At 37.4% G+C, this 13,931-nt stretch overlaps 1 long non-coding RNA gene across 1 annotated transcript in view; it reads right to left on the bottom strand.

The window, feature by feature from the left end:
- Positions 1-13,931, bottom strand: part of LOC132020663 (uncharacterized) — a 101,989-nt gene that overhangs the window by 11,582 nt on the left and 76,476 nt on the right. The window contains exon 3 of the long non-coding RNA XR_009405053.1: positions 7,995-8,055. This is a non-coding gene — a long non-coding RNA (uncharacterized LOC132020663). The remainder of the gene's footprint in view (positions 1-7,994; positions 8,056-13,931) is intronic.

Below are 13,931 nucleotides of genomic sequence, written 5' to 3'. Positions count from 1 at the left end.
CAACAGTGCAGGAAGAGTTCTCCACACGACAATGCAGCAGCGACTTACTACTAGGATTTTTATTAAGACTATAAATCAGATCAATAGGCTCAGGAAGAAAATACCACCAATGGATAGTGAAAAGCCACTTGATAAACTTCATCCCCAATTTCACGTTTTGCTGTGTTCTTCAGCAGCTGCTATGCCACAGAGGTTTTATCTCCTTGACAGTTTGAACCGCTGGAAAAAAATCCTCCTGAAAGTCTTTTATTTCTTAAGTAATGATTTAATAACCTTCCATTTCTAGGTTACTAATGGTTATTGATCCGTTCTGATTTTGTTGACCGTCTTAAGTCAATTTTATAAAATTCCTGTTTTCACAGAAAACTATTTTCCAAGGCTAAATATTATAGGCAGAGAATTATAAATAGTTCTCTACCATCATTAATTTTTCTCCTTTCTATCTGTTATAATAGCTTTTTTTGTCCCTATTTTTGTTAGGGGTTTTCCACTTTTCTTGATTAGATTTACCAAAGGTTTATTTATTGTATTTTTCTCATCAAGAAGTGTTTCATTGAATATAAAACCTTACTTTTCAAAATTCATTTTGGTTTATCTTTACTACTTTTCTCTCTGCTTTACTTAGGTATTTTATTTATTAGATGATTGACTGATGTTTATCTCTTTCAGCTTGAGTTGGATTATTTATTTTCATATTTAGTTTTAATAATAAAAATTAAGATTATATGTTCTGCCTTCAGTGGAATTATTCATTCATTTCACAATTTTATTGAATGTCTATTGAGGATCAGTGCACAGAGCAAACATAAATCCCTGACTTCATAGAGCTCACACTGATAGAGGAAAGTGAAAAAGATAAAGTTATTTATGTAGTATATGAGAAAGTGATACATTTTAGGGAAAAAAGATAAATGAGAAACAGTTGATAAGAAATCCTAAATGGGGTGACACTTGGGTGGTTCAGTCATTAAGCATCTGCCTTCAGCTCAGGTTATGATCCCAGAGTCCTGGGATCAAGCCCCACATCAGGCTCCTTGCTCAGCGAGGAGCCTGCTTTGCCCTCTGTGTCCCCTACTCTCCACTCGTGCTCTCACTCTCTCTCACTCTGCTTGTGCTTCCTCTCTCTCTGACAAATCAATCAATCAATCTTTAAAAATATCCTAAGGGGGTATGTATAGAATTTGCAATTAGGTTATTGTATCTTGAGAATTCTTAATTTCACACCTTATTTTTGTCCAACTAGTATATATTTGCATTCTTTTTTTTTTTTTTTAAGATTTTACTTATTTATTTGACAGAGATCAGAAGTAGGCAGAGAGAAAGGAAGCAGGCTCCCCGCTGAGCAGAGAGCCTGATGCGGGGCTCCATCCCAGGACCCTGGGACCATGATCTGAGCCGAAGGTAGAGGCTTTAACCCACTGAGCCACCCAGGTGCCCCTATGTTTGCATTATTATTTCCTTCTTTGCCAGTACTTACTGAGAGCACCTTAAATTTTATAACTTACTTTAAAACTCTTATCACTTATTTCCAGTTTTGTTGAATTGTTGGTTAGAGGACGTGGCTTAGACAGGCTTTGTGGTGGGTGTACTTATTGATGTGTTTTGTGACCATGTAAGTTAGCACTGGGCCTAACAGGCAGTACCAGAACATCCGGTAAGGGGCTTGCGTAAGGGGCCAATTCTTGTCCTCGAAGAGTCCACAGTAAGAAGTCCAGGACTGCCATGAAGGAACAGGGCTGTTTCCCTTTTCCTGCTCTGCTGATATGCAGAGAGGGGCTGCATCTCAGGCATCTGGTGGATATTATAGGCAGCAAGAAGGAGGAACGCCAAGAGGCAGTACTAGCTGGTCCTTGCTGATGTGTCTTGCTGATGTGTCTGATGGTCAGAACTAAAGCCCATGGGCACCCCCAGCCACAAAAGAGCCTACAGATAGAGAAGGAAAACTAAAAATGTACTTATTTTGTAGTTTAGAGTGATATTGGGTAGGCCAACACAGTGAATCTCTCACAGTATCCCTTTTTGTAAATATACCCAAGACATAGGAATTATATATCTTTATAGGATTCTTTTTCCCCTAAATTTCAAATTCCTTATGTCATTGTTATTTTTTGTATACTTGACCTGTCAAAGGCTAAAAATGGTCTATAAAGTCTTCTAGTATATACATGTTTTTCTTTCTGCTTTGGTTTTTAACAATCATACTTTCTATATTTTAAAGCTATTGCATTTAGTGCTTAAAGGTCATTGATATGTTCTTATTATGGACTAATGCCTTTTATGCTGTCTTTTTTTTTTTTAAGATTTTATGTATTTATTTTTGCAAGAGAGAGAGATAAAGACAGATAGCGAGCATGAGCAGGGGGAGGGGCAGAGTGAGAAGCAGACTCCCCGCTGAGCAGGGAGCTCAGGACTGAGCAGGACTGAGCAGGACTCGATCCCAGGACCCTGGGATCATGAATTGAGCCGAAGGCAGACACTTAACTGACTGAGCCACACAGGCTCCCCTATACTGTTTCTGACTTGGATTCTATTTTATACAACTCCTTCCTCTATTTTATTTTAATTTACACTCGATTGGAAAACCTTGGCCCATTCTTGTTTTTTAACCTTTGCCATTTTATTTTAGAGATGCCAGCCCCATCTCTTCTGTGTATCATACACTTCCTTATTTATCCACTCATTCATCACAAATATTTGCTGAATTCCTGTGGTGTGCCAGGTAATCCATGATGCTGGAGATAGGACAGGAGACAAAACAAAGGATATAATTGTGAGACGATTACATATATTGAACAAGTATGACCCATGGAACGTAATCACTGGGTAACTTTAATGCATTGGTACTCCTTCAAATTTATTCATGAAGTTAGTTCTTTCTCTTGCCGATTTACTTTTCTCTTTCTCTAGGTTCCAACATAATTGAGTTCAAAAACCAGCTTAGAAGAGCAGTAGGAGCAATAACAGTGCCAGGAAAGAGAAGCCAACAAATAACAGTTTTCTCACAGAGAATTTGTTTGTAAAAAGGCCTGAGTTGGGAAAGGGGATAATCTTTGAATAGAGTTTAAATTTTGATTATCATTTGACATACTAATTACTACCAGAGGGTAATGAGAAGTCATGGAACTGGCCTGAAATTTCACCTCCAGGGAAGTAAGAACCAGTCCCATATGCATAGGTCTCTCTCTCCGTCTGTATCCAGGTAGCTAGTTCCCAATTTGTTGCTATAATCTGGGGTCCAGATTACATTTATTAAATTATAATCTTCCAGATTTTCTCTTTTGAATTGATTTTGAATTGATTGAATTGATCCTGTAACTGTATTTCCAATGATTATTTACAACAAATTCTGCTTAATTTTCATATTTTCAACCCCTTTTTTTTATATCCCATATTTCCCATTCTAAGTTTTGATTATTTTATCTCCAGGACAGAATGCATTTTAAGTTCTTATCTGTAGCTTAGGTAAACAGTCGACAATTCATCAGGTTATCACATGCTTGCATTTCACAATTTCCCCTTTATAATTTGTGATCTTTGTTTCATGGTCTTCTGGCATTAATGTTACACAAGAAAAGTTGGAGGTAAGGCTAATTTTCCTTCTTTGTAAGCAAAAAAATTTTTTGCCTGAAAGGTCATAGAAATTTTTCATTACCCTTGAAGTTCAAGAAATTTTCCAGAATAGTTTATGGTTTAATTTTGTTTGGATTGTGGTATGCCTTTTTAACCTGCATTCCCAGAACTTTCTATAAAATCTTCCCTAATTTTGATACCCCAGATCCCTAGTTCAGTTCTTATAGACAGGCAAGCAAATTACAAAAGAGTCTGTATCAAATTTAAATTCAAACATATGATATATAATTCTTGCCGCATTCATTTATTTTAATACAGAAATAGCTGAGTAATAAGAATGATTCAATAATTTATTAAAGTAAACCTTTTGCCTATAAAACCAGATTTTTAAAATGTGTCTAACAACCCTTAATGAAGTAGAAAAGTCAAAATGGTAATATTGTTACACTTCAGGATTAAGGTAGAGTAGAAGAGGAGATCAAAGGACAGAGAGGATAAGTACTTGTCTTATTCAGGGAAAAATAGAACATTTGTATGGTTAAGAAATGTATAGAAAAATAAATATAAGGATGAATACTCACAAGAAGAAAAATAGAATGTATAACTTTCACATCAGACAAAATTTTATCTATCAAGGAAGATAGAAAATCAGAATCAAATACAGTAAATAGAAAATATAAAATTAGACAGCAAAACTGTTCAAAGAATCACAAACCAAAATAAATATAAATGAGTTGAACTGACAAAAGTTCAGATCCTCTCAGATCAAATGACAACCACCAACAACAATGACAACAACCAAGATCTTGACAACATTTGCTCCATATATCATTGGAAACTTATGCCGGACTAATTGTGTAAAGGAAACAGGGACAATGGTAGATCCCCCAGACTGTAAAGGTAAGCTAAAAATGGGCTGTGACACCTGCTAGAGCTTCATAATCTACATAAAGTAGTCTATGTGGGATGGTAAGGGAGGATGAAACAGTTGAGCAACAGAATGTGAGCCACGCTGCTCTCATGGGGACTCCATTTGTGATGTCCCTCAAATCATGTCAGGACAGAAGGAGAATTGTGGTGGACTCTGTGAAGAACTACCCAGATTCTCCTTCGAAGGACTTGTTTGCCCCAATTTCTTGGAGTTTTGCTGGCAGCACAAAATATAATTTTATCCCCAGCTAAACTACTATTTAAAATTGAGTTTAAAATATAGACATTACGGGTCATGATCTCAGGGTGCTGGGATGGAACCCTGTGTCGCGCTCTCTGTTCAGCAGGGGATCTGCTTCTAACCCGCCTCCCCACATGCTTCTCTGCTTGCTTATGATCTCTGTCAAATAAATAAATAAAATCTTTTAAAAAATATATAGACATTATTCAGATACACAAACATAGATTTCTGTCCAGACACCCTTGATTAAGGATTTTTTTTTTTTTTTTACAAAGATTTACTCTAACAACAAAAAATCTGTAGAGAGGAAGTATGATGCAGAATTGGGGAACACACTTCTAAATTAATTAAGTGATGTTTATAAATCAGAAAGAAAAGCTCAGTGTGTAAAGAATTATAGCTGTATTATAAGGAACAAGATACTGAAACCTTCAAATTTTTATTCCAATAGCTTTATCAAATCAACTCAAGGAAAGAAATGGTGGGGAGGAAAGAAAAAGCATGATAAACATAAAATACACAGTATGATGTAATAACTTTAAATGTTTCAATAATCAAAATAGGTATAAATGGATTAAACTTAACTATTAAAATACCAATAAAAGATTTCATAAAAATCAAGCTATTTATGGCTTATAGACAAACCCATAAAATAAAACCACAGAATAAAATACACTGGGATCATAATCAAAACAAAACCTGCTGTGGCAATGTTAGTCAAACAGAAGAAAATTTAAGTCAAATGCATTAATAGGATTGAGGCAGACATACACAACGATAAAAGAATAATCTACAAGAAGAGCATAATAATCATGAGCATGTATAAACTTGACAACATAGCCTCAAACTACAAAACACAACGTTTTGGAAGGAATGGAAACACCTACAATCATGGTTGAATAATTTTAAAAACCTTGATAACAGAGATAAAAGAGACAAAATAAAATTAGTAAGGATAAATAATATTTGGTCTGCTAAATTAAAAGTTTATTGTACATAAACATGTACACACAAAACATTTGGCCCAATATATAAAGCATAAACATTCTTTTCAAGCACAGAGCATTTATAAAAATTGAACATGTATTAGGTAACAGAATGTTCCAACAGATTCCAAAGACATGCTGTCACACAAACCGTGTTCTTTAATGTAATTAAGTTAGAAAGCAATAGTAATGTGACAGTTTTTAAAAACCCTGAAACTCTCTTTTGGGGTGCCTGGGTGGTTCAGTGGGTTAAAGCCTCTGCCTTTAGCTCAGGTCATGGTCTCAGGGTCCTGGGCTCGAGTGCCACATCGGGCTCTCTGCTCAGTAGGGAGCCTGCTTCCTCCTCTCTCTGCCTACTTGTGATCTCTGTCTGTCAAATAAATAAATAAAATCTTAAAAAAAAACCACAAAAATAAACCCTGAAACTCTCAAACAATTAATTCATGGGCTAAAGAGGAAACCACACAGGAAATGATAAAATATTTAAGGCCGAACAACAAAAACACCCCCCACTACATTTCAAAATTTATATTATGCAGTTATAATATTTAGGAGGAATTTCTACTTTAATGTATTTACTTAAAAACAATAAAAATCATTTTCAGTAAAAGATCTCATCATTTAAGGTACTGTAAATATAAAGTAGTAAACTTAGAAAACAATATAAGAAGTTAATCACAATGAGAGCAGAAATGAATACAGAAAACAAGCAAAAAATCACCAATAGTAATAATTAACAAACTCAAAACCAATTTTGTGAAAAGGCTGATAAAAAATATATATCCTTAAAAAAACTTATCAAAAAATTAAAAAATGAAAAGCAGGTATTAATAATGAACTACAATAGAAACATGGGACATAACCACAAATATTGTAGAATATATATATATATGTATATATATATATATATATATAAAGTATATGTATATTTATAGAGACTAACCATTGAAAAATATAAATAATATGGATGGTTTCCTAGGAAAATACAAATACTTAAACTCAGAAGAAAGAGAAAAGCCAAAATAAGTGAATAATTGCTAAATTGGACCAGTTTTCTCAGATCTGTTCTTCCAAAGAACATATTTTAGGTAACAAAAGACGAGTTGCATGAAATTTCAAGAAATAGATAAACATTTCAGACAAGAGGAAAAAAGAGCAAGACAATCGACTTGTACATGCCTAGAATATACCCTGTATGCTAAAACTAAGCAATAAGCTTATTGACAAATGTTATTTATTGTCACAGATGCAAAATAATGAAATAAATTATTAGCAAATTAAATCCAGGTAGCTCTATTTTATCTTATTTTATTTTTTAAAGATTTTATTTATTTACTCGATAGAGATGACAAGTAGACAGAGAGGCAGGCAGAGAGAGAGGAGGAAGCAGGCTCCCCGCTGAGCAGGGAGCCCGATGTGGGGCTCAATCCCAGGACCCTGAGATCATGACCTGAGCCAAAGGCAGAGGCTTAACCCACTGAGCGACCCAGGTGCCCCCAGGTAGCACTATTTTAAAATTGTAGTTCTGAACAACATTGATTTTAACTCACAAATTAGGCACAGTTTAATACTGGAAAATCTACCCACGTAATTTAATACATTAATTGAGAAAGTAAAATTACATAAACATCTTAGCAGATAATCATAATAAAAAATCTGATAAAGTTTAGATTCATTTATTTTAAAAAAGTCCTGTCAGATTATAAATATAAGGAATCTTCTTAAATCCAATGAAGGATGTATACCAAAACCCTACTAGTAATGGCAAAAAATTTGAAACAATCCAAATGTTCATTAGCAGAGGAATTCAGAAGGAATAGGGTTTATTCATACAGCAGGACACTATGAAGCAGTTCTCAGTAAAGACAGGTTGAAAAGATAAGTGAAAAAAAGCAGTATGTTGTTTCTGTGTACATTGTTGAGGGAGAGAGGGAGTTAAATTGGGAAGCAAAGGACATAGGCTTCACAGTTATCTGTCATGTTTTAGTTCCTTGAAAAAGGACTTACAAATACAGCAAAATGTTAATGTTTATTACATTTAGATGGCAAGGACTGTTGTTTTTATAATATCTTTAAAATATTTAAGTTTTTTAAAAAGAGAATTTCTTAAAAGTCACTAACATCAAGAGTAGGCATTCTCTCAGGAAAAAGCAAAAATCCCAATTTTTAGTAGCTTCTCATGGTCTAAATAACACAGTCGAAACCCCTTATAGAGAGAAGTTAAGACTTACATGTCTTACAAACATGTAAGATTCTCATGGACATACCTGCTGCTTTTCTAGCCTTAGATCCCATATGTGACTTCTTTATTCTCTCTGGGGGAGGCTCCTTGCCAGAAAAAAGATAAAATAAAAATAAATATTAATGGATGTTCTACTATCCCAATGAAGCATACTGGGAGGGACAGACCATTATCTAGGCTAGAGGTACCAAGAACTCCAGCATTCTCCCAACCTTGAGTTACCTTGTCCCTTTAGAGAACTTTAAGAGTCCACTTGAACCCAAGATTCCCTGTAAATTTCCCTTTATAATTTAGATAAACTCTGACTCAATAATCTTTCATTCCTTTTGTCAACCAACAAGTTTTTATAAAGTTAGGCATTGTGCTAGACACTGGATGTACCAAAGAAAACACACAGATGACCACAAAGAAAACCAAAGATAGATGACTAAATGTAATATAATTACATATATAAGATATATATATACACACAAGTATATATGTATATGATAGAATTATATAGAAATATATACACATATAAACACATACAATTATAGATAATATAATAATATATACACACAAATATAATATGTATATACACACATATGTATACATGTATAACATATACACACAATGGAATATTATTGAGCCATGAGAAAGAAGGAAACCCAGCCACTTGCAGCAATATGAATGGATCTTGGGGACATTATGCTCAGTGAGATAAGTGAGAGGAAAACAAATAATCTATAACAATCTGTCACTTACATGTAGAATCTAAAAAAGCCAAATTCATAGAAACAGAGAATAGAACGATGAAAATAGGGTTGGGGAGTGCAGGAGGAAATGAGAAGACGTTGGTCAAAGGGTACAGACTTAGAGTTATAAGATGATTACATTCTGGAAACTAATGTAGAGGGTGGTGATTTTAGTCAACAGTACTGTACTAGACACTGGGTAGCTGCTAGAGGAATAGATCTTCAGTGTTTTAACGGCAAAAGGAAATGATAATTATATCAGGTGATGGAAGTGTTTACTAACCTTACCTTGGTAATCCTTCCACAACATATAAGTGTATTAAGTAAACATACTGTATGCCTTAAACTTACACAATGTATCCTGTCGATTTCATCTCAATAAAGCAGGAAGAAAACAAATAATCAAGTAGGTACACAGCTATCTGAAGTAATAATTCCTTATTACGGATGTTGGGGAACAAACCAACTGCACTCGGAAGTTACACAGGTGATTAGGTAACGACTTTCCGAGCAGGTGATACTGGAGTGGAGGTTTACAGCACCAGAAGGTGGTCCTGTGAAGGTCTAGGATGGAAGTTCTGGGCAGAGAGAAGAGGAGTACAAATGTCTTCACTTTTTAGGAACCTGTTAAAGGGCCAGCATGGTGGGGGGACAGTCTCCTAGATGAGACAGGACGGTAGCAGAGGCAGAGAGATCCCGTAGGGCCTAGGAGACCGCAGCAAAAAGTTTGTCTGTTATTCCAGGAGAAGTGGGAAGCCATGGAGGTTTTAAGCAGAGGAATGACAACTGATGTGTTTTTTAAAGATCACTCTGTTTTAGTTAGCTTGGACTGCTATAACAAAGTACCTTAGACGTAACCGACAGAAATGTGTTTGTCCCGGTTCTGGAAGCTGGAAAGTACGAGATCAAAGTGCCGGCCCATCTGGTGTCTGGCGAGGAACCACTTCCTGGTTTTGAGACGGTCAGCTTCTCATCATGTCCTCACAGGGCAAGAACACAGTGAGAGGCTCTGGGTCCCTTTCTGAGGACACTAATCCTATTCATGAGGGCTCCGCCCTCATGACCTAATTACTTCCCGATGGCCCCCCTCCTAATAGCCTCACGTTGGGGGTTAGAATTTCAGTATAACAGTGGGGGTAGGAGTGGACACAAACATGCAATACATGACGCCATCTGTCTCTTAACATATTTCATGGCGGCTTGGGTGGGTCCTCCGATAACCTTAGCTGTAAGTGGGGACTTGCCCAATGTGGGGTAGGCTGGCAATTTTCTAGCATCAATGGAATATGTGGATAATTCCATCTAATGCTGGATTTCAGTATGAGAAAGCCCCTTTTGCCACGTACCACAGCAGCGCTCTCAGTGAGAAGGCAGTTGAGAATTGAGACCGGCAGGCAGATGCCGGGAGAGGAAGGATGAGCAAAGAGCTGGCTTCTGTTTGTCCTGTGTCTCATTCCACACTCACCAACCCAATGCCCTCCTCCACTTCCACAGGGAGTAAAGTGAGAAGGCAAAGAAAAAACAGGCTAGGATTGTCACTTTAGAAAAACACTCCCTCCACAGGGAAAGAATTGCTGGGAGTGAGAAGTGCTTTTCCTTGTGCCATTCTCTCTCTCTCTGTCTGTCTTTTTATTTATTTATTTGTCAGAGAGAGAGAGAGACAGACAGACAGAGATCAAGAAAACACATAAGCAGGGGGAGCAGCAGGCTCCGTGCTGTGTCAAGAGCCTGATGCAGGACTCGATTCTAGACCCCAAGATCATGACCTGAGCCAAAGGCAGACCCTTAACTGACTGAGCCACCAGGTGCCCCTGTATGGTTCTCCGTTTGAAGGCTGCCCCCCACACTTCCCTTACTCCCTCTTTAACTCTCTTGCTTGCTCTTATAGCTTGTTTTCCTCTTGGGGGAGATTAAACAGATTCCACTTTTCCTGTCAGTCCCAGATGGCTTTCATCTCATACCCGGTTGAGTCTCCACTGAGCCTATAATTTGTAATCTTGTGTATTTTTCCGTATCTGCTGCGGACTTGAAGACCTGTGCGGTGAATACAGGGGAAGGCAGAGGAGAGAGTGTTTGCAAATAATGGCCACAAGTAAACTCTTCAAAAGTCACTTCGTTATACTGTCTGTTCCTTACAAGCTGACTTGTGAAGTTATTAGCCTCTCTGTGTCATAGAGGCATAAACTGAGTTTTCGAAAAGGTAAATGGCTCTCCTTAGTCCTGTAATTCCAAAGTGGGAGAACCAGAATTCTAAGCTAAGTTTTCTCACCTTTCAGTCCTCCTGTGCTCTTTCCTTTGAACACAAAGGCTTGTTTAAAAATCTTTGCCTTTTTTCAATGTTTCTTGGTTCGCTAGCCTCTTTCTCTTTAGCCTGCAGATGAGAGAGGAGAATGCCAGAGAAGCTCTGGAGAACAGAGAACAGAATGGCTTCTTATCTATGTATGAGAGAATTTGTATAAAAGTACTTTAATAGTTCAGTGCATACACATTCCTTGCTTAACAGGTGCAATTATCTTCCCAGTACCTAGTCCCTGAAAGCCCACATTCAACTGATCACCTCTTTAACTCCCACTTGTCACATGTGGGCAAGTGGGTTGAAGCAAGAAACAGCATTCCATTTCCTAAACGTTCTTTTTTAACTGGGAAATCTCCCCGGGAAGAGAAACATCATTTCCATCATGCCCTGGGTGGAATAAATGGTGACTAGTGCTTTTCCCAGCTGGAGGTCTCCCTGCCAACTTCTGCTCCATTTTCTCATTCTCTTCCCCCTCACCTGGATCTACATCCTTCAACTCCCGGCTCAGTCTTGCCCATTCCCAGAATTATCTTTTCAAACTATAAACTAAGGATAGTTTATATCCTTAAACTATCTTTAAGGAAAAAAGGTATTATAGGAAATATTTCACATACCCACAAAATAGAATAGCACAATAAATCCCAATGTACCCATCACCCAGAATCAAGAATTATCAAAATTACACAACACTGGATGCCTGGGTGGCTCAGTTGTTGGGCAACTGCCTTCGGCTTGGGTCATGATCCTGGAGTCTCAGGATCGAGTTCCATCTCTGGCTCCCTGCTCGGCAGGGAGTCAGCTTCTCCCTCTGACCCTCTCCCCTATTATGCTCTCTCTCACACTCTCTTTCTCTCAAATAAATAAATAAAATCTTAAAAAAAAATTACACAGCACTGCCATATGTATTGTTTTTTTCTTTGCTGAAATATGTTAAGTTCTACCCCCAGCTTCTGATCACTTCACCCCTGCATATGGACTGAGGGCAAGCTGTTCAATGTTGGCAACGCTCTTCTAAGAAGTATAGACTTTAGTCTCTAGGTTTGTTACTTACCAAATTATTTCATAGACATCCCACACATTTGGTGTTTGGATTTCTACCTCAAGTAAATAAAATAGAAATGAAATAAATCAATAGATTGTGTTTACCCCAACATCTGGAAGAAAAATGTCTATATAATTTAAAAAATGGGTGAAAGAGTCAATGGATCCTTTCAGTAATGGATCAGTTGGATGGAGAGGCAGGGAAATAGCTGGGATGGCTGCTTCTCTAACTGACTGTTGCAGAGCTGAAGTTTCTGACCTCTCTCTTCCCTAGCCAGCCACTAGAAAGACTGCCCATGGGAGCCTTGCTCCCTCCTGCACTGTTTCCACCCAGCTGTGTAGCAACAGGCTGTGTGCCACAATGAAACTGTTCTTTAAGACCAGCTAAAGTCCCACCTGCTCGGGAAGGCTTTCCTAATTATGGCTTCCAGTTGGCTCTCTTCAGCACACAATTCTGCAATTACAGTTTCATGCATATAGTTTGTGAGGGCATCAAGGGTAAGAAGTGTGTTTAGCCTTATACTGTGTGACTTATGGTGCCAAAGAATGAAGGCACAGCAGGTGCTCAATAAATATTTATAATGCAGCTTTCATTTGGGCTGATGTCATTAGTGTCACTTTTTCTGTTCAGAATCAAGTTATAAGGGAAAGAAAAAAACTCAGCAGAGCCATTTCTGTCGAAGAATGTGAATAAAAGACAGGTTGGGCTTTCATCCATCCACTAGGATGGCTTTCATCCATCCACTAGTTCAACCTGCTCTACAAGTCTCTTAAATCCTGCCTCTTCTGTCTTTGCTTGAACAACCTACAATGCTTTTTTTTTTCTTTTTTTTCCCTTGTGCAAATGACTAGGGCAATTGTCTGTGGTTGGCACGTATTGTGGTATGACCACATGTTTAAGAATCATGAAACCCTACATTAAGAAGTCGATCCTTTAACTGAACCTTTACCCAAAGCAACCGGCTCAGTCCTGTCGCAGCGCTATGGTGCCACCAAGTGGACAGTTTTTGAACAACCCAACTCATAAACCATTTGTGGCCAGTTGGTTTATGGAATGGCAGATTTCACACTCCGCATTTTCTACCTAGAATGTTTGATGAATTCTAACAACTGCTTCTCTTATGCTTCTTGAAATATTATTCTCTTTAACTCCTACTTGTGATTTAAGAAAATTCCCAAGCAAAGCATTTATGAAGTACAGTAACATGGGAGCTTACTTTTCATCTTCCTACCTCTCGAGAGAAAACAAGTTTCTCGTTACCTCTGAGGAAACTTTTAAAATATTAATCCTATTTCCTAGGGCAGTCTACTTAAAAAGTAAGAGAGTTTGCCTCTGCACTATGATATATATGTCACCTACGTCTAGTCTTGATGTATAGTTCCTCAGGAGTCAATCTCGTATCTTACTAAGTCAGAACACCAAGTGAATGGTGCTGGAACAATCGGATAACCAGATACAAAAAAATGAACCTCAACTCTTAGCTGACAGCATAAACAAACATTAACTGGAAATGGATGCAATTATCACAAATTCCCTAAGTCTCAGCTGAATGGCCAGTTTAAGGACCTCCTTGGAGAAACAAAACAGCTCTAGGACACCTTATTCTCTCCTCCTTCCCTGAGGCTAAACATACCTCACCTGCATTTTTCTCAGGAGAGGCTGCGTATGATGAATTTTCTTTCTTTAAAAAAAAGTATTTTTTCAATTTAATGTTTAATTTTTCTAAAAGTATATCTTGGTTCTATGTAACGTAGGGTGGTGTATACTTGTGTTCTGTATGAAGGAATTGGAATTTTTTTGAATTTATAGGTCATTAAAAAATTCATAAGATGTAGACAAGTGCACTGGACGACCAGCCAGGAGATGGAAGGTCCAACCCCAGGTCTGTTA

This window comes from Mustela nigripes, chromosome 6, assembly GCF_022355385.1.
Source record: "Mustela nigripes isolate SB6536 chromosome 6, MUSNIG.SB6536, whole genome shotgun sequence".
In the NCBI taxonomy this organism is placed as follows: domain Eukaryota; kingdom Metazoa; phylum Chordata; class Mammalia; order Carnivora; family Mustelidae; genus Mustela; species Mustela nigripes.
Note: the sequence above shows the minus strand (reverse complement) of the source record. Positions and strands in the feature narration are given on the sequence as shown.